Here is a 20,680-nt window from a genome sequence, read left to right as displayed (position 1 = left end):
AGTTATTTTTGGTCATTGTTTGAGAGGGATCAGGAAAGGCCCCGGAGAAGCCATAAATATGAGCTGGGCCTTGAAGCCTTCACCTACAGGCATCATTTGCCACGCAGAAGGTACTCAATAAAGGAAGCTTACCTCAGGAAGTTTGTGGAGAGAAGACGAATAAGACAGAGGGACTGAGAAATAATATGTACACTGAGTCAAAGGAACAGAGTTTGCTGAGCATGGCTAGATCAGGGGCTCCCATCCTCATCTGTCTCTAAGAGTCGCTGGAGGAGCTAGTTTTGACTGGCAAAGTCCTGAGGTCTCTACACTCAGAAATTCAGATTCAGTAGCCCTGAGGGCCAGCGGGGATATCTGCATTTTACACAAACACTGCCAGTTTATTTGCTTACAGGTAGCCTGCCAAGCAGGCTTTGAGAAGCGCAGGCTGGGGATGTGGGTGGTGGGGGCAGTGGGAGTGGCTGAGTGTGTGGAAAGATGAGACCAGGGTTGGTTGAGAAGAGTTTGGACTCTGTCCAGGAGGGGAGCCCTCCAGGGTTTCTAAGCAGGGGAGTGACAGGGCCAGATCTGTGATGGAAATCAACTGTTCTTACTAAAGCTCAGGGCATTTTCTCTTTGCTTCTGCTCCATTAGATATCATTGCTTCAAGGGCCCTGAACAAATAACGTTCCATTAAAGCTGCCAGGTTTTGTAGGACCCAGAGTTCTAGTTACCAGTGAAATGCGAAGTTCACAGGCCGCGTTCAGGCTTGCAAGGAGAGGATTAATTAGGTAAAAAGGCAGTTGCACACATAAGTGGGTGTCCACACCCGAGCCTGGCCTGCCGTTTTGGTGCACTCATTCAGGCATACAATACTCTTTTCAGTTCTAAGCGCCACCTCTTGAAACAAGTTAAAAAGCGAGTTCCAAGTGAGATGCCCAAGTGCTGTGTTGTACACAGACTAATGATCAACAGCCTTCTGTTTGTATGGTCCTGGCAACCAGGCTGCGCTCACACTGCTAAGGATGCCATAGAAAAGAATTGCCGTGTCACACATCTGACTACACAGCTAAGTCCTGAAAAATATGTTTTCAGTTAAAAAATAAAAATGATTGCTTTACAGAAATTATTTGTTTCTAAAAATTTATGTCTATGGATTTTTTTAACATTAAAAAATGCCATATGTTTCATTGTGTTGGGACAGTGAAATTAAAATTAACATTTGTAAAGGGTTTTCCCCTTTGAAAAGTACTTTCACATATAACATCTCTACTGATTCTTGAAATAATCTTGTGAGATGGGTATTATTATTACCCCCATTTTACAGATGAGAAAATAAACTCTAAAGCTTCGTGATTTGTTTAAATCAATAAAGCTGGAAATTGTGGCATCGGGAGCCAGGCTCAGGTCTTCTTATGCCAAGAGTCGTGATCTCACAGGGGCTGCAGGGACCCCAGGAATCCAGTGGGAAGGTAGATATGTCAGTTATCCATCTCCTACCTCCACACTGTGCTGTAGCTCAGCTTCACAGCTCACTGCCTCAACATTTTGGTCATTTCAAATATTTTTCACAGAAAGAGTGGTGGGTGAGGTCATGGAAACCGGGTCTAAGTTGCTGGTCAACTAACAAGGTTGCCTATGAGAATGAAACTATAAAGTTAACTCTAATAGACAACCAGACCGAGCCCAGATCACCTTATAGGTAGAATGGCTTCCGAACGCGTAAGATGTCTTGACGCGTCTAAGAAAGTGTGTGGCAAGCAGAAAGGGAAGTTGGCCATCATCCCAGAGACAAACGTGGCAAGACTCACTTGAGCTCAACTTAGGGGAAGGCATGGCTCAGGGACTTGGCCCAGGCCAGGTGGCATGGTCAGCTTCACTGTGGTAACAGATGCCCTTCAACATTTAGACCCAAACTCCTAGCCCCCTTGTGATGTATCCATGCTCAATGAAGCAAATCTGAGATTTGACTTCCCTATTTAAGATGTTTGTGGGCTACAAGTGCCCAGGGTCTCCAGGTGACCCCAACCTGGCTCCCGGCCCATGACCCCAACCTGGCTCCTGGCCCCTGACCCCTAGCCAAGCACTCACTGTTTTGAAACATCCAAAGCAAGTCCTGGAGGTGCTGTTCCCAGCTCCAGAACAGGCCTTAACACTTGTGAAGGCCAGCACTAGCCCATGGCTGCTCAAATGGCCCTCTGGTTTTTAAGTGAGTGACTTAAAATGAGAAACTGTGATTTTTTTCCATTATGTTAAAAAAAAAACAAAACTACAAAAACATTTTCCACCTCCCAGCTCTGTTGAGCTATTCTGAACTCTCTTCCACCCCACAGTGAATTTTGTTCACTCTCAGAGAACTTCCAACATGCCTTTCCCTGTTTTCTCTCTCATTTCCCTCTCCCTTCTTACCTGTATGGTCCCCACTCATTTTTTCAACTTTGTATTTTACATAACTTTACAGAAAAGTTGCAAAGATAATACAGTGAGTTTTCTTATACCCTTACCCAGTTTCCCTATTGTTATCACCTAGATCTAACAACCAAGTTCAATAATCAAAACTAAGAAACCAACATCCTTACAGAACTGTAAACTATGGACTGTATTTCGATTGTATCAGTATTCCCATTAATGTCCTTTTTCTGCTCCTGAGGGAGGTAAATATCAGCATCTCTGTGTTTCAAATCAAAAGCCCCAAGCTGAGGAGCCAAGCTGTGTCTGTATGCAGCCATTGCTTCAGATCTGGTCAGATCATTATTTTCCATCACTTAAGCAACACAACTCTGTGCAGTCAGATTGGCGGTGCTGTCGATCTATATAGGCTCTTAAGATGTTAAACAGCTAGTGAGGGTGGGGTGTGTGGGGCCAGGGTCGAGAGAGAAAGAAATATTACATGCTGGCAGCAGCAGCTCTTCCTCTCTCCTTTTTTTCTTTTCTTCCTTTCTTCAGCAAACAGCTACCCAGTACCTACCTTATCCCAGAAGTTGTGCATGGTGATTAAGGCTGAGGACCTCACTTCAAGAGCTTCACATCAAGTGAGGAAAATTGAAAATACACCACAGTGTGAATGGCATCCCCTGTGGATGAGAAACATGACAGCCTGAAATAATTATTGAAGCAGTGCAGGAAGTGCTGTGATGAGGGGTAACACCAAGTGGTGTGGGTCCTTGGTTAACAGGCACCTCTCACATGCTGGGCAGGATAGGTGGGCAAGGAGGACCGGAGGAGCTAACAACTGAGCTAAGCTTTGCAGGTTTGCAGGACTAGTAGGAGTTTCGTGCAGAAATCAGTAAAGGCCCTCCGAGCAAGGGCACCACATACACAAAGGCACAGAGAAATGAACCATCTGGAACATTCTAAGGAAGTTCTATATGCTGAGGGAGTGCATAGGGTCAGGAGTGGGGAATGGTAGGCAGTCATATTGAGGAGATACTTGCTAGGGACTGTGTGAAAGGTTTTGTGTGCTTTGCTAAGGAGTTTAATTTCATCCTGAAAGTGGTGAGGTCACCAAACAATTTCAGGAGGAGGGAGGGAGCAATAGGGCATAATCAGGTTTGCCGTTTCTAAAGATGTCTCCATCGGTAATGTGGAAAACGGACCAGCAATGGAGGCAGATGGGAAGTAGGGACATTAATCAAGAGGCTTTTGTGATGTTCCACATGAGAAATGATGATGGTCTGGATTAGGTCAGTTGCAGAGGGGACTGAAGGCAGGTAATGAATTCTGGGCAGACTTTGGATGTGGCACTGGAGGAGTTAGTGACTATTGAATGAAAAGAGTGATGAAAAAGGAGGCACCAAAAATGATTCGCAGGTTTTTCAGACAGCTAGAATGATCATGCTGTTACTCGCTAAGGCAGTTTAAGATGAACTTTTTTTTGCTTTGCTTCAGACAAATGTAAAAAATAGAGAAAGAAGCAGATTTTTTTTTCCTGTTAAATAAGTGGGGCTTTGCTAATATTACTCATATTCATCGAGGAGGGATCAAATATAAGAAAGTTTCACTGCTCCGTGCTATTATTCCTAGACCCTACTATAGAAGAGAGGAGAGGCTTCCAGTCCCAAGGGAGAGTAGAAAGTTGCAGTTTCAGGTAGGTTTGAGTTTGACATGTTCAGCAGTTTCACAGGCGTGTGGCCAGTGCAGTCACACAGAGTCTTGTGCACAGAAGGGCTTCTTGCTCGGCTTTAATCTCTGGAGCCACCATCTTGAAATTCTGTCTTTGAATTTGTGTTTTGTACATGAAGTTCGACTAGACAATGAAGCATACAGTGGAGGACTGGAGTCTCAGCTTACATGCAGCCCTGCCTCCCACTGCCTCCCTGGGATAAGTTCTCAGCCATCCAGTCCTTTGAACCCTGGTGCACCAGCCTGCCCCAGCTACCCACTCCCCATACCTGCTCCTCAGTTGCCCTCTGCCCCTGGTGGGGGCCTGGTCATAAGTGTGGGGAGGGTTGGGGTACAGTGTGTACCCCACTGCATCTCAGAGAAGGGCACGGCAGTGGCTGTCCCCACCCTAGGCCAGCAGGTCCACAGCACTTTCAGTAGACAATTGGACGTGGGCCTCTAGCCCGTCCCCTAGTGTGTCTTGGTGTGGAAGTTACAGCTCCTTGGGGGTCACCTTTCTGCTGTGGATATGGTAAGGGGAGATTGACTTCCTGACTCCTGACTGGGACCCTCCATTTTTATTTTGCCCTGGACTCTGCAAATGTTATAGCCCACCCCTGAGTGTGTTGACCAATGGCAGAAAAGGGTAGGTGGAAATGTTCCAATTCATCATGCATCCTCCAGAATCTGGGTCCTTTCTTGACCTGTCAGAGGAGGAACAAGACATTCAAAGAGGATTCAAAAAGGGTGCAAAGCAGAGACTGGGTCAGGAATGAATCCTGTTGCCATAAACTTTTTGGAAAAGACCCAAGCCCTTTCTTTTTGGGACCAACTGGCCATGGTCCTGACTCTTACTGAGACTCTTACTTTCAGGGGCTGGGCTGCACAGGTACAATAACTTAGAAGTCATTTTTAAAATATACAGCTACTCACAAATGAGTGTGCAAGTAAAACTGGCAAACTCTGAATAAAGCCAATGATTATGTCAGAGTCAATTAAGATATTGTTAAGGTATCTTTGATTAATATGTTGTACTACAGTTAGGCTAGATACCATGCTGTAGGTAGGGGGAAATCTCTGTGTATTATATCTTACAACTCATGGATCTATAATTATCCCACAATAAAAAGTAAAAAAAAAATACAGCTAAAAGTCAGTCATATGCTATCATTTCAAACTTGCCATTAGCATCTAAATGCAAAATACTAAATAATAACTATCCAACTTTAAACTTAAGACAAACCAGTCTTTACGTGCTTTAGGTAAGAGCCTGGTTTTGGGTTTCCTAACATTGATGTCACCTCAGGTGCAGTACCAGTTATTGGTATCCTTTCAACATTCCAGACTACATAGATCCATTTGGCTTCAACTACTGTGACAGAGATCCTTGATTTTATTAATTCTTCATTCAGGTATTTCTATAGTGGGCACTCACTTTGTGCCAGGTATCATGCTAAGCACTGGGAATGCAAAGATGAAGCAGGAATTGCCTTGGTGCTTGAAAATATTTCAGTCAAGAGAAGTCAGATGGACCCTCAGTTACAATTACAATGCTCAGAGTAGATGCTACAGTAAAGGGAAGAAGGGGGTTCCTTGGAAGGACAAGTGGAGGTAGGGAGGGGAGGTTCAGGCAAATTTTCCAAGAGGAAGTGATGCGAAAGGGAAATCTTAAAGAGGAAGTAGAAGTGAGTGCAAAGGAGAAGAAGGGGATTAAGTTAGAGAAGACAGAAATTGGGTAGGCTGGGAAGCATGAGAACATGTGATGCTTTGAGGAAGGACCAAGAGATGCTGCAGCACAGGATACAGGTAGGTGGACCACTGGGCAGCCAGGCTGGAGAGGTGGGCTGGATCAGAGCAGGGAGCACTTGTCCCCTTATATCAAGGGACCTAGGAGCCACTCAGAAACTTTAAGGTAATGACAGGACTGATGGTGTCTTCACCTCTCCTGGATAAGTAAGGACAAGATTTATAGATTTTTTTTTTTAAGGGAATGAAGAAATCAGTGGGTTGTATGATTCATTGTTTTACTCCTTCCTTATCCCAGGTAGAGGTTCATAAGAAAGGTTCTTCTCCAACGGGACCCATCAAGCCTCAAATGATTCTATTTCCTAGTTGATGAATCCAATCACTAGAAGGCAAAGAAGATGAAACTGGGTTCGGATTCTGAGTTGGAGAGGTAGTGGTGAGACTCCTGCAATGCCATCAGCCCATCATCTCTGTCTTCCTCTCAACTCTCCTTTCTTCCTCGGGGCCTCTGCCCTTCAGGCTGTTCCCCAGAACCCCAAAATTGGGGTGGAGTGGAATTAAAGTGGGGCATAGCTAATTTTCTCTTGCTGTGACTAAAGTCCTAGTAAATCCCCAGTAACTCACGAAGGAGAAAGAAAATAATATACTGGGAGCAAAAGAAGTCAGCACACTACCTGTTTCTAAGCTCACAATGGCAGCTTTGGCATTTGCTTCTGACCTGCTCAATCCCTGGGATGTTAATTCCCCTCCCTGGAAGCATCTCATGGCTAAACACCCTTACAGGATGTGTGAGAAACTCCTTCCCTCTTAAACGGCTGACTGAACAAATTTAACGGAGGCTGTTACCCACTGAGTTTGGAGTCAAAGCTCTGAGGTCTAGTTCTCTTTGAGATTTTGCTTTCATCTGGAGTCTCTCACCCCCTGCCCTCTGCTGCCATCAGCCACACAATATCAAACAGCTGGAGCCTGGCAGCTCCAGGATCCAAGTTTCTCAGCCCAACACGTGAGGGAGTTTGGGGCAGGGGGAAGGATGGAGGGAGTTGGTGAAGGTAAGGGTTTCATGAGGGACTAAATGGGGTCTGTGCTTGCTTCAGAGACTCATATCTTGGAAAAGTGGAGTCTCAGGACTCAGTGTCAATAGACAGATTCCATTTGTCTGAGGCTTAAGGAGTGTGCAAAATCAAGCATGCTGCATGGGGCACAGAAATGGCCTTGGAATACCCTATTTTCTACTTCTCTGTCCTAGCTTCACCTCTGACTCACACTTTTACTACTATAGCTACCACTTATGGAGTGCCCACCAAGAGTTATATTAAATATATATGTGTGTGTGTGTGTGTATACATATATATGTATGTATATATGTATATATGTAAGGTGATGGTCAAAGCATTGGAACTGACCAATCAGAACAAGTGCTAGCCATAAACAACTGGTATAGTTTTACCAGATGACTCACTAAAAGTCATATACTGAGAGAGGTACTTCACACATACTATTTCGAATTTTCACAGATAAAGAAAGTGGGATTCAGAGAATCCAAGCTCTTACAGTTTAAGACTGAATCCAAACCCAGATTTGTCTGGATCCCACAATCTCACTTTTTTGTCTTCCTCCCTTTTGGGTACCCTTGTCTGTAGGCAGGCTCAAGGGGATCTGGAGACTGATTCCTTAAAGTCAAGGAACACATGGCCAGTAGGAACACCTGAGTTGGCAGCACTGGGTGAGACAAGTCAGTCCCAGCCAGCTCAACTTAAGTGGGGAGTAGATGGCATTGTACCGGGCTCGCCTGTAATTCTGCCTCAATCATGCAGTTTAGGGTTTAATTACATGCTGTCTTGCATTGTTTACTAATTGTTGCAGAGGTCAGTCTTATACTTGCATTCATCATTCTTCATTCAGTCATCAGATATTTTGGAACAACTGTGCACATTCCTTCTCTGGCAGCCCTTGTGACACCCAGCATGGAGAGCTAGGCCAACTCAGATAACTAGTTAATGGCCCACTAAAGAGCCAATGAGGGCTGGTTTTCCCAGTCATCAATTAATGAATTAAGTTTGTATTTGTTTTGAAAATGTTTTGAGATATTGCTTTAATAAATAAAAACTTCATAATTCAACAGCTAGAATTTGAAATTAGGAAGTTGAATGCACAAATATTTTATTTTTAGCACCTGTGATCAAGATAAAACGTCCTTACCCAAACATTAGCTTTTGGAATAGGCATGTATACAAAAGCCAATTTACTAATTACTGTTAGTGCTGCGAATTTTAATATCTAGCCTTTAATCTAAATATCTTAGCTCATACATCAGAACTGCATTCTCTTAAGGTATACAATCCTTGGACTCTTCTATTAATTCCAATTAGTAAGTTACTAGTAAGTTACCTTAACTCTTTGAATGCACTTAGATGCCCTTTGGGAAAAACAACAAAACAGTCATTTGGAAGGCCACAAAAGATTCCTCAACAGTTTGCGAAAATTCAAGCATCTTCTAAATATTTTTTATTCAACTAAGTAACCTGTAACTCATGGAAAAGTTGCAGAGAAGCGATATGTTGCACTTGAAAAACTTTGGGTTTTGGAATTACTACCACCCCTTAGTTGTTAGTGCTCTTAGGCAAATTACTTAATTTTCTGTATCTGTAAAATGGAGATAATCAAACCTACAGGAAAGGGTTGCTATGGGGATTCCAGATCACATGTACACACAGAATCCACCACAGAGACTGTGGGAAGTAGATGCTCAATTAGTTAGCTTATTTCTCGGAGGGTTGTTGGAAAGGTTAAATAAGACCATACATAAAATTGAGCTCCCATAGCGAGCAATTACTGTTCCACTCTTCCCAAGAGCATTGTCTCCACTGTAGTGAATACTTGGCAGTTGTTTGTTTTATCTGGTCTGTACAGTCATCCAAACTGGATAATTCAATCAAGTCTCCATTTGGAGCCTTGTGTATGATGATCTCGTTGTCGAGAGCTGAGAGATGAAAATTTAGATTGGAGTACCTAGGGGACAATTTTGCAAGATCAACTAAAAGCCTTTAAAATGTTCTATTCGTTGATCCAAAACTTCTACTCATAGGAATTTACCTTTAGAAAATAATCAGAATTGTGAAGATTTATAACAAGATGTTTAGTGAACTGTGATGCATGATCATAATAAAAATAGAAATAATTTGAATAGATGACAATAGGAGAGTGGTTGAATAAACAACAATCTTTCTTTGAATAGTACACAGCTGTTTAAGTCGAACTTTTGGAGAAGATTTAATGACATGGGGAAAATAATCATGTTCGAATGTTAAATGTAAAATGTAGGATAACAATTTGTACATACGATGAACAAAATTTTGCAAAATATGAAAGTACCAGATGAATCAGTGATGAAACTGATTCTTGCCTAAATTACCAAATGCATAAGAAAAAAAAGTACAAAATATTGAATAAAGGTATCCATTTATGTTGCACTTTTCAACATCTTTCAGTTCTGACCAATTAGAATCATATACTCAGTGAAGACCAAGTGTGTATTTGTATTGATGAGAAACAAAAACAAGAGAAGAATGACCAGAAAAAAACACTTCACTCTGTTCAAAGTGTCATCCCTGGGTAGTGGGATTAAAGTAATTTTCCCCTTCTTTGTGCTTTTCTTATTTTCTAAATTTTCTTCTGTGAACATATTTTATAATCAGGAAAACAGATTTATATTAAAACAGAGGGGAAATTATCAAGTCCCTATTTCTCTTTGTCTACAACTTAGTAATTTTCTCAGCACAATCCTTTCCAGAGATCCTTCACCACCAAGGAGCTCCCTGTTCATGTGGTCCAGACACAGCACGCTGAGGAGGGAGCATCCTTTCTTCATGTCACTCACTGGCATTCCTTCCAGTTTACTCTGCACAGTCTTAGTAATGTGGCCACTTATATAGACCTACAGTCCCTGCCTGCCACCCCCAACATAATTAATATGCTAAATACTTCCATCTTGATGGAGGCCCAGAGAACCTCCAAGAAAGCAAGATGCCAGAGGGAAATTCACTATGAACAGAGTGGAGAGGAGCAGAAAGCACCCTATGGCAAGCCCAGACTCTGTTTCGAGATGGCTGGGGGGCTAGAATGGGGAGAGGGAGGCAAAGACAGGGAAACTAATAGAGAGGGGAGGGGGGAATTAGGCAAATAACTTGCTCCAGACAAAGGGGGAGAGTTCAGAGATATGATGTTCTTATGGGAGTCATAATAAACATAATTATGTTAATACAAAGTGCCATAAAAACAATAAACATACATGTGAGGTGCCAACAATGTGCTTTGTGCAGGGGCAGAGTTAAGCCCTCTCAGTTACGCTGTGATGTGCATTCTGTCTGAACGCTATGAGAAAGATGAGCAGCCACATGAACAGCCTAGGACAGAGGGAAGTACAAGGCCATGGGTCTTTCTCTTGGCTAAATAATGTTGGTAAGGACATCAAGCTTCTTTATTTTCTGTTGTGCTCTGACTGGTTTACTCAGAGTTCAGGGCATGATCCAAAGGCCAGACATGGAGGGAATCGAGAGTCCTAGGAAAAAGTCCTTAGAAAAAGACATTGCGAAGGGGTAAGAGACATTTTTGAGCTACTGATCAATGAATGGTATATAAAGGAATATAGAAGAACCAATGTGAGAATTTCACGTTCCTCGTTGGAATCCCACATTGCCAGAGAGAGTGCTATGTGGAGCCATCTTTGAAAAACAGCTCAATACACTACTCGGGGCTCTGGGGAGAGGGAGTGTTTTCACTGCAGTGGAAGGTGGCTGGCCCACTCTCTTGGGGAATTAAGAGTACTGTACCCTGGGTGGACACCAGGTACCACTAACCCAGGTAGTCCTGAGTTGTGCCTTAGAATGAAGACAATAGGAAGGTGGAAGCTAACATGGTCATTGAGTGGAGAAAAAATAGGTCTTGGAGAATGCTGGGGGAAGAATTTTGGAGATTAAGAGAAGGAAAGTGGGGAGGGAGGGATCTGGAGAAGCAAGGAGAGGAAAGAATACATGTGCATAATTCAAGGAGGGAGTTCCTTGTCTTTTCCACCTTGTTGAAAACGGATCATCCCCTTTATCCATTTTGCCATGACACATACCCAAGAATCCAGGCACGTGGAGCTGAGAGTACCAGATGAATCAATAAAGAAACCAGCTCATGCCAGAAGTACCAAATGCATGAGAAAAAAATAGTACAACATACTGATTAAAAGATGTTCATGCTTCCCTTCTAAGCATCTTTTGATTCAGGTTTAATTAAAATCATATAATAAGTGTAAAGTATGCATTTTTACTGAGGAGAAACCAAAGAAATCAAAATTGAGGCCCAGAAAGGTTAGGTGACTTTCTCACAGTCACAGAGTGGCTTCCTGACTCTTCGAGTGCAACTGTCCTGTCACGGGAGGTAGGGGGGACACCTTCACTCACCCCCATCTTGTCCTACCTGAGCAGCTTCTCATTTTGGCACAAACTCGAGGTTCACTTTGCACAAACACCTGCCTTAACCCCTCTGGGTCTGGGTTCCCTCAGCTGCAATATAAGGGAAGGGACTGGATAACCCTTCACAATCTGTTTCGTCCCTACAGATTAAGAAGGGGACCCAACTTGCCACCAACCCAGCAAATGTCTGACTTAATACCCTGGATAGTGGTGTTTAAAATGTGACCCTGGACCCACAGCATCAGTATCACCTGAGAACTTATTAGGTATGTACATTCTTGGGCCCACCCAGACCCTCCTGAATCAGAAACTCTCAGGGTGGGGCCCAGCAACCTATGTTTTAATAAGCCTCCAGGGGATTCTGCTGCAGCTAAGTTTGAGAACCACTATTGGGAATGTTTTTCTGCCCGAAACCAAAGGGAGGGCTTAACACTCGCACATGCACACGGAGGTAACTTTCTCTGTGGCCGATATCCCTCCCTCGCCCTCCCCTTCTCATCCTTTTCCTCGAGCTTCCATCCGGGGATGATGAATGGAGGTCAGGGCAGGGCCCTGTCAACGGAGGACGCGGCAAACCCTCCCTCCCCAACCAGCCTGGTGGGTCGGGGGAGGTAGCTTTGGGCTTCCCCTAGACTGGTTTCCTTATCATTTTCTCGCCAGCCGCTGCCCCATTTAGGGCGGCGGAGGGACATATTTAATAGCAAAGTTTACTTTTAGTGATTTATCCAATCGTTTGTTCGCAGAATAAAGGAGACTATTAAGATGGGAGTGGGGAGATCGTAAAAAGAATTGGGGAGAAGAGAGGGCAAAGGAGGGAAGGATAGCGTATGAGAGAGCCAGGGTCCGAGGTGAAGCTAAAGAGAAAATGAGGGTTCAGGGGAGCCCGTGGATGTGGGAGAAAGGCAGAGGACTTTGCTTTTGGTATAGGAAAGTGAAGTTGGGGGAGAACGCGGGACTAAGGCGCAACAGGAAGGAAATGGGTGTTAGAAGAAAAACTGAGTTTGGGGGGACTTTTTTCCAGCTTCCTTCCCAAGACTTGTTCTTTGCTCCACTTTGCTCCTCCCCCTCCTCCCCGCCTCCTCTGTTCCCCCTCCTCCGCCTCGCGCGGTAATGGGAGGCTCCTAGGCAGGAGAAGCAAAAGAAGGAATTGTTTGCGAGTTCAGTCATCCAAAAAAGCTTCTTCCATATGGAGGGACCGGGTGCGCAGGGCGCGGCGTCCCCTGCCTTGTCCTACTGCTGCCGCCGCCACGGGCCCGGCTCCCTGCCGCTGGCACCCTGAGCCCCGGCCCGCGGGTGTCAGCCGCCGCGCGCGCGCGCGCGCACGCACACTCACACTCACACACACACACACACACACTCACGCCCGCTGCAGCCACAAGCGCCCGCACGCGCCTTCCCTCCCCGGCCGGCCACTTCTTGGTCCCGGTCTCCTTTGTTGCTCCCGCTGCGGCCACTCTCCCGTTTTGTGTGTCCCCGGGTGTCAGTGCGGGTTGTGTGTCCGTGCGGCGCGGGGCTGTGCGGTTCTCTCCGCGCCCACCGCGCTGGCCCCAGGGCCCCGGCTCGCCCGTCCCAGGAACCGGCTGCATCAGAGGTGAGTCACGTCGCTGAAGTTTGTTTTCTTTTCATAAAAAGTTGTGTTTATTTGTTGGTTTGGGGAGGGGAGGAGGTGGGAGGCGGCAGCAGGCCGGGCGATGCCGAGGAAGTGCCGGCGAGTGGCTGATGGGGACGTGCCGGCGGCGGGAGCGGGTCGGAGCGCTCCGCCCGCGGGGCTCGGACTGGGGGCTGCGACCGAGGCGGGCGCGCCGGGCGCGGGCACCCGGGAAGCGGAGCGAGGAGGGCAGCGGGGTACTGGGTTGCCGCCGCCGGGCCCTGGGGCGCCGCATCTCGTTCCCTGCGGTCTGGCCGGTCGTTCCCGGAAGCTTCCCGGGTGGAAAGGGGGCCGGGACAGCCTCCCAAACTTCCCCCGAAGGTTGACACCAGTCTCCGGCTCTGGGCGCCGGGCGGTAGGGGAGAAGCCCACATGGGGCAGATATACAGAACCACCCCACACTTATCTGGCCTCTTCGGGGGTGTGGGTTTATCGTCTTGGCGTTAAAACAAACAAAACCCACTAAAATGAGGAACCGAAGCAGCCCCAGAAGAGCATACCCCGCTGGAGGGTGGAAGGCTGAAGTGGGGTGTCCAGAGTTGTCCGTGGGTTGGGGAAGCCGTGAGAGGAAGTGTGTGTGTGTGTGTGTGTGTGTGTGTGTGTGTGTGTGTGTGTGTGTGTGTGTGTGTTCGCGTTCGCGTGTTCGCGCGCCCAACGTCCTCCTGGGGTTGTGCTCCTAGGGGTTTTTGTTTGTGTAACTGTGAGAGGTGGGGAAGTGATCCTCTGGAACAAGTGGGGAGGGGCTGTAGGGAGGGGCGAGAAACCCAGGCAGAATTTTCTGCTGGAGTTTTGAAGGCCCTGCTTGCTTAACTTTCCAGGTGCCCAATGTTAGTTTGCTCTTCCGGATGATAGGAAAATTTTGAGGGGTGGGGGGCAGGCAGACATAGAGAAGAAGTTTAAGAAGTCCTGGGGATTTGTTTGCTTACTTTTGCTTGCTTTTATTTTGGGGATGGGGTTCCCCTGCAGGGTTACTTGAAAGGTGGTTGTGTGTCTCCAGAGATGTGGCAGTAGAGCTAAGAATACCCAAACCGCATGCCAGCAGCCCTAAACAGGCACTTTCTGGGTGTGGTGGGGTGTTCTGCCCCTCCCCTATCCCTTCTCAGCAAGTTCATATGGGTTCGCCTAAGTTTTTGCCCCAGAGTTGCCACTTTGAGTGGACTGAGTGAAAAGTAGGTTTTGGTTTCCAGCCCTTGTGCCATCTCCAAGTACCCTGTACCCTGATCATGTTTGTTACAAAGATCTTTGTTACCCAGAAGTTTGCCAACATTGGCCAACGAATGAGTGTAATTTTCAAAATTCTTGAATGTGCAAACATTCCTGACTTATTCCACAATTGGGCCCCCAGCAGGCAGCCCAGCTCTGTGATGGTTTTTCATCCCTTTGGTTACAGCCAATAAATCAATCTCTGTTTTCTCAAGGGCAGCATGACAGTCTTAAAACTGTCTTAGACTGAGATGCGAGTGAGGTGTCCATACATCTGTGTGACCTGTTTTCTGAACCTTACCTCAAGTGAATATGAGGCAAGAGTTTGGCCATTTTGAGGTGTGTAACAGGTTTCCCAGGAACGTTTCTGAGGTCTTATAATTGGTACTTTTTAATGGTTTCATAATTGAAACCCAGAAGTTTCCCGTGGTAATTTTGAAGCACCTTGGGTCAGTGGGACAGAGACAGGGTGGAAACAGCAATGGAGTTATGATTTTCTGCAGGATGAATTTTTGGAGCGAGTGTATGGAAAATGAAAGAGGTAAGAGTTGCTGCTTTGCTGATGGTGCCTGCCTCCAATTATTGCTCAGAGTTTGGCCCTTCAGGATGCTGGAGGCTGTGTACACCTATGAAATCTGAGGATTGAGATGTCAGACACTGTCCCTTTCATCCACTGTCAAGAGGTCTCAGGAGAGTAGCACTGCAAGAGATGTTCTGTCAGGAGAAAGTGCCCAAGCCACAGTGTTGGCTCTACTGGGGAGAGGGGTTGATAGAGGCCAGGATGGTTGGTTCCTTCACCACAGCTGGGAAGGGCGAGGGGATAGAGAGGATCCTGCTTAGCTGTTGATTGGCTGGCCAACTTCTGATAAGACGGTGATTTATGTTCCTTTCTATCCTCCAACTGGGTCTAGAGATTTAACTTTCTTTGAAATGTTCTTTCAATTGTTTGGGCTCCTAGCTCTCTTCTTGTCTGTAGTTTCCATACCCTAAGGAGGAATAGAAGATTTTACTCATGAAATAATTCAGTTGACTTCCCCAGGGATCACCAGGGTATAACAGCATGGAGGGTGAGATGTGAGCCTACTGGTCACAGTGTTCCATGGGACTCTAGGGGTTTGGGTTCAGATTTCAGCCAAGTCACTGATGCAATTAATGAATAAGGATTTCTCTCTTCATGTCTTTTAAACAAGTAGGAAGAAACCAACGAAGACCCAAGTGCAGCAAATAATTGCTATCCAGTTCTTTCTGGCCTCTGAATAAGAAAGTATTAACCTGGCATCAAAAGATACCGTACATTCAGAGTTTGCTTTCATTCCTCCAAACTCCAAGCCTCCTTGTTATCTGGGAAAAGAAGTGGGGGGGGGAAGGGAATGGAAATTGGGAAGGGAGTGGAAAGAAAGTGATTTGTTACATTTTTAAAAATCTATTTACTTTAACATATGGAACTTCTTGTCATCTCCATACTTCAGTTCAGCAAACGTTTATAGTACATCAGACCCCAGACTGGGAGCTTTTTTTTTGTCCCAAGAGAATAAGCTTTCTTAGTCGAAGGATAGTTCTCCAAACTACCCCCCTCCCAATTTTTATTTATTGCACAAGCATCTACTAATAGTAGTATGTTTTTAAATCACCCACATTCCTGTATTATAATACAGCTTGTTTTGTTCTTTAAATTTTTTATTTTTGTTATTGAAGTATAGTTGATTTACAATGTTTCAGGTGTACAGCACAGTGATTCAGTTAGACATATATGTGTATTCTTTTTCAGATTCTTTTCCATTGTAGGTTATTACAAGATATTGAATATAGTTCCCTATGCTATACTGTAGTTCCTTATTATTTATCTATTTTGTATATAGTAGTATGTATCTTTTAATCCTCAATTCCAAATTCATCCCTCCCTCTCTTTCTAGCACAGCTGTGTTTTTGTCCATCTCTGTGCATATATACTTCTCACATAGTTGTGATATAGGTAGAGGCTCTGTAGCATCTCTACATTTTTGACCAAAGACTCACAGAGAACAGGTATGGCCAACCACTTTACTGTTGCTGGGGACAACCTAAGTCCACATAGAGCCTTCGCATGTAATATTTTCACCATTCATGGGGCTAAATCAAATGTTTGGGGCCAGAGAGTGGGATGGAAGAGGATGGGTGCTTTTAATCTAGAAATCCATGTTTACAAAAAGCCTTCCTAAATAGGGCTTTTGCCTCCCTTGTAGCCCTGAGGGTTGGAAATGGGTAGAGAAGGGGAGGTGGAATCAGGAAATAAGGCTCAAAGGATCCATCTCAAGTGGTATAGCCCTGAGGATTAGGAAACTTGGGTTGGAGCCCTGGCTCTGCCTGTGGACTCCATTTACACTGACTCCATCCACTGAACTCATCGATTTCTGCCTCCCTGTTCCTGCCAAATTAGACTCCTTCCCCAAGCTTGCCCAGGCTTTCCTGCCTTTCCTTTTATTATTCCTCCATTCATACCATCTTTCCCATTCCTGCCACCACCATGCTTCTTCGTGCCCTTGACAGTTGTGTGATGCATGGCTGGAATCCCCACTGTCTACCTGTAGCCACCCCCTGCCCCCATCCTCCATCTGTCCCAGAAACAAGTCATTAACCAGCTTAAAAATAATCTAAGTTTACAGTCTATATTTCTTAGCCCTCTCACACGTGGCTCTGTCTCACCTCATGATAATATCACCTGGCTAGGTGCCTTCTGCTCCAGCCTGACCCGTCTGTTAGCTGAGCCTTGATTTTTCGGGGGTTTCATTCCTTGCTTGCTGCCTTGTCCCACCAAACCCCTTTCCAGTTAACACACCTTACTTTGTATGAGGCCTGCTGATAATGTGTTCCTGACAGATACTTGGTGAATGAATATTGATGAAAACGGAAGGCTGGATGAAAGGCAATGGTTTTGTAAGATCAACAGACTGTTATCATTGTCCTTAATCCATTGTTCATTTTGTGTCTAGCAAGGGGCCAGGTAACTGGAGGTTTAAGGAAGCCTGTGATTTAGAAAAACTGCTTTTTTCTGTTTTCTTATTTATGAAATGGATTAAATAAGGAATTACTATGGTTTAAGCAATGCACCTTATAAAAAGCAAATACTCGAGAAGTGTTTGTTTATTTTGTTTGAGACACTTTCTTTTTCCTCAGGCCCAGAACAAGCTTCCTGCATCCCATGACCCATGAAGTCTTGTCAACATCCACACAGCCTGAGGGTCTCGGCGATGGAGTAGAAGAAGTAGGTGAGGCTTTCTGCCCACAGTCTACTGTCTCTGGTCTAGTGGGTCAGTTACGTTTTCCGGTTTTCTATTGCCAGTTGAAGCTAGAGTGTTTCTCATCCTTCATTATTGGGAGAGTTTGGCTTTGAGTGGAATCTGGATGAAACAGATTGGTTCTGGTTCTGCTCAGATACTGTTTTAGTCAAAGCCTGGGGTGGCCTCTTTCCCCTGGGGTGGCCATTGAACCCCCCTTTCCCTGAGGCAAGTTCTGTTCGACAGGTTGGATACAAACCATCTACTGTGGATTCGGAGTCTAAGACAGCTGTGGAAAATCCTGCTTAGGTTTGGGTGAGGAAAGCCCTGTGTTTATGTGACTATCGATGGTATTACAGCAAATGCCTTCTGATCTGATGTACCGGGCAGTGTTTATCTCACAAAACCCAGAGGGATTCTGCGTCGCTCCATCTTCTGAAATTAAGTTAGGAAATAGTTTTTTCCTAATGGTGAATTTGGCCTTATCTTCAAAGACGCCCTTTGATGTTTGGGACAGGATTATTGGGCAGTAAGAGGAAATCAGAGGAGAAAGATCAGAGCCAATGATACACAGTCAACTTCATTTGGTTGCCAGAGAAAATGTTGAAGAAAGTCTCAACTACTTCTCCTGGTTAGTGACGGGAAAGTACACAATATGGGTTGAATAAAAAATCATACAGAAGGAGCTGAGCAGCAGAAAATATGGCAAAGGAATGTTTATTCTTCTCCAACATGAGTTTGGACAGCATTGGATAAGATGAGGGTGATGACTTGTGTGCAGGTTGGAGCCTTCATCCTTTCAACAAACTTTTTTTGCATGCTCGCTGTGTGCCTGGGAACCATACCAGAGCCCACGCCGCCCAGCATTCCCTGACAGAAGGAGGGGACACTGCAGAGCATAGCAGTGCAAACTCCAGTCTTAAAGTGCTCAGACAGGGTCACGAAGGAAGGCTTCTGGTGGGAGGGGAGCCCGTCTCCCAGGCCAAGTGCTAGAGGCAGAGACGGACTGGCAGGACTGAAGCGTTGACCTCTGCCCATGTGCATTGTTCATTATTTTCTCCCACAAAACTTACTTTTCCTCAGTGGATAATAGGCTAAAGTATTAAGACAAGAGATTGCAAGTACAGAGTATTTTAAAAAATTATTTTAAGAAAGTTAAAAACTGGAATCTCTGCATTGAATACAGAAACTCAGAAATGTGAATCTTCGGTTTCTAAAAGCAAGTACTGAGTAACTTTCAGGGGAAGAAGGAGAAATGTGTGATCTTTTCTTGCTCATCTATGTCAGATTTTAGCTGAGAATGTTAGAAACACATGCCTGAGTTCAGCTTTTTACTTTTCAGTTCCACTTGCCCTTTGTTCTACTGTCTAGGGTAGGTTTGCTTGGCCCTGAAGTCATCCCCAGAGTAGCAGATGAGGAGACATTTATTTTAGGGACAAATAAAAGTTGCTGGGAACCTCCTTGGCTGCTAAGAGGTAGCTGTCCCACAGGATGGGAGCGACAGGTAAGAGGAGGAGGGTGTGTGGGACCAGCTGGCCTTGGAGGCCCCTCACCCCCAGGCTGGACTTGAATTGGACCCTTGAAGAGAGCCCTCCCCCACCTTTTCTGGCCCTGCCACTGTTTTTCCAGAATCGTCCCAGCCAAGTGCCTTTACTAGTCTGAACTTACCTAACATTACAATCCCAGCACGTTTATTAGGTATCGGTCACAGTTAATTGGAAAGGAAAATTGGGGGGTTCTGGGCTTATTACTTTTCTGTGAAAGCGGAGGGTGCTCTTAATTATTTTACCAGTCATCTCCCCCTCTTGGCTCTCCCTCTGCTTTCTGTCTAATGACTAGCATCCCACAGGCGTGTTACGGTAGCTCATCCTCTTTCACAGGCCTGTGCCCACGTGAGTGGGGTTTCATCACGTAGTCAGTCAGCACAGCGCCCGCTTTTGCAAGTGAGACCACAGAAAGTGATGGAAATTCACGGCTGTTTACTTCGGTCATTATGAATGGATGTCTTGTAGTGAACGAGTTACATAAAAATCTGCTGTGTTATAGCCAAGAGTTAGGTTCTAATGGCTCTTCCAACGCCCGGGCCTTCCAAGCAATCACCTGCGACCCTTCCTGGACGCCGTTGGTGGTCCTGCCGTCGAGAAGGCCGCGTCAGCTCCAGGTGAAAGCCGCCAGTCGGGTGCCTGTCGCTCTGTGGCCTTCTGTCGCGGAGACGGAGGCTGGGCAGTCAGGCCCGGCTTGCGCCTGCCTGGCCGGTGGCAGCTTGCCAGCAAGTTTCGCTGGGTGGTCTTCGACAATGGGAGAGAGGAGGGGTGGGGAGCCCAGCTCTCCTGCCCAAAGGGGAACAAGAAGGTTGGCAGCCAATCCCCTGTCCCTGAAACACCACAAAGGTCCTGAGTGGGGGTGAAAAGAACGGAACAGGTTGCTGAAGGCGGTATTGTGATGGAGTTAATGCCTGTTCCTCTGATTTTACACACGAAGTCTTGCATTGATGGGGCGAGTCTCCCTCAGGAGGGTGAGCCTATACCAGCAGCAGGTACCCGTCAACATGGGAGAGGAGAATTATTATTCTCTCTCGGGGGACCAGCTGTGGACCCCGAGGGCAGGCTGAGATCTGGGAGTCCCAGTGCCAGAGAGGCAGTACTGCCTGCCTCTGTCGTCCTCCCGGTGATGTGGAGCATGAGAGCCGCCGTTTCCTGAGACCTGCTGTGTGCCAGGCCCTAAGCTCCGTGCTGTGAGCCTTGTTCCTGCAGTCCCCCAGCAGTCCTGTGGAGATGGACAGTCGGGTCCCATTCTGCAGACAAGGGAGCTGGAGCCTAAATAATTATAGAGACTTGCTCTGCTCTCACAGCTGGTAAATGACAGAGCCAAGATTTCACGGCAGGGCTGCCGACTCCAAAACTCAGGCTTTGGGGGAGAAGAAAAGTATCCAGACAGTCCCTCCCCCTAAGCAGAGCCCCCTTAGCTTGGGGGAACTTTCTTTTGCAACTAACAGAGTGGAAGGGGCAGGTGGCAGCCTTTATGAGACTTGCCTTAAGAGACATGAATTGAAAACTGGGACCACAACTGGAAGGTTTTGCCTGGCTCCACAGCCACAGCCGGAGGGAAGCCAGGTTCTGAGGCACAGCCAGTGTCCGGCTTTGCAAGCAGTGCTGAAAGCTGCCTCCATCCTGGGTCTCCTCTTGGAACATGTCTCCTGCCTTTTTCTCACCCAGGACAGCATCTGGATTGGCTGTCTGAATCTCTGCTTCCACCACAGTTTGCCAGCTGAGTCCATTTGCTCCTCAGGT

The 20,680-nt window shown here is 46.0% G+C and overlaps 1 protein-coding gene across 6 annotated transcripts in view; it reads left to right on the top strand.

The window, feature by feature from the left end:
• BOC (BOC cell adhesion associated, oncogene regulated) overlaps positions 1–20,680 on the top strand; it is a 133,347-nt gene that overhangs the window by 52,095 nt on the left and 60,572 nt on the right. For 2 of the 6 annotated variants that reach the window (XM_031455664.2, XM_031455654.2), the window contains exons 1-2: positions 12,440–12,876; positions 17,290–17,377. The gene's annotated coding sequence lies outside the window, so the exon portion shown is untranslated. Of the gene's footprint in view, positions 1–11,431; positions 11,552–12,438; positions 12,877–17,289; positions 17,382–20,680 lie in introns of those variants that run through there. The other 4 variants (XM_031455644.2, XM_031455648.2, XM_064495277.1 and 1 more) reach the window with 3 other exon arrangements.

This window comes from Camelus dromedarius, chromosome 2 (assembly GCF_036321535.1).
Source record: "Camelus dromedarius isolate mCamDro1 chromosome 2, mCamDro1.pat, whole genome shotgun sequence".
NCBI lineage: Eukaryota > Metazoa > Chordata > Mammalia > Artiodactyla > Camelidae > Camelus > Camelus dromedarius.
The sequence above is the reverse complement of the archived record's forward strand: the minus strand, read 5'-3'. Positions and strand labels throughout refer to the sequence as shown.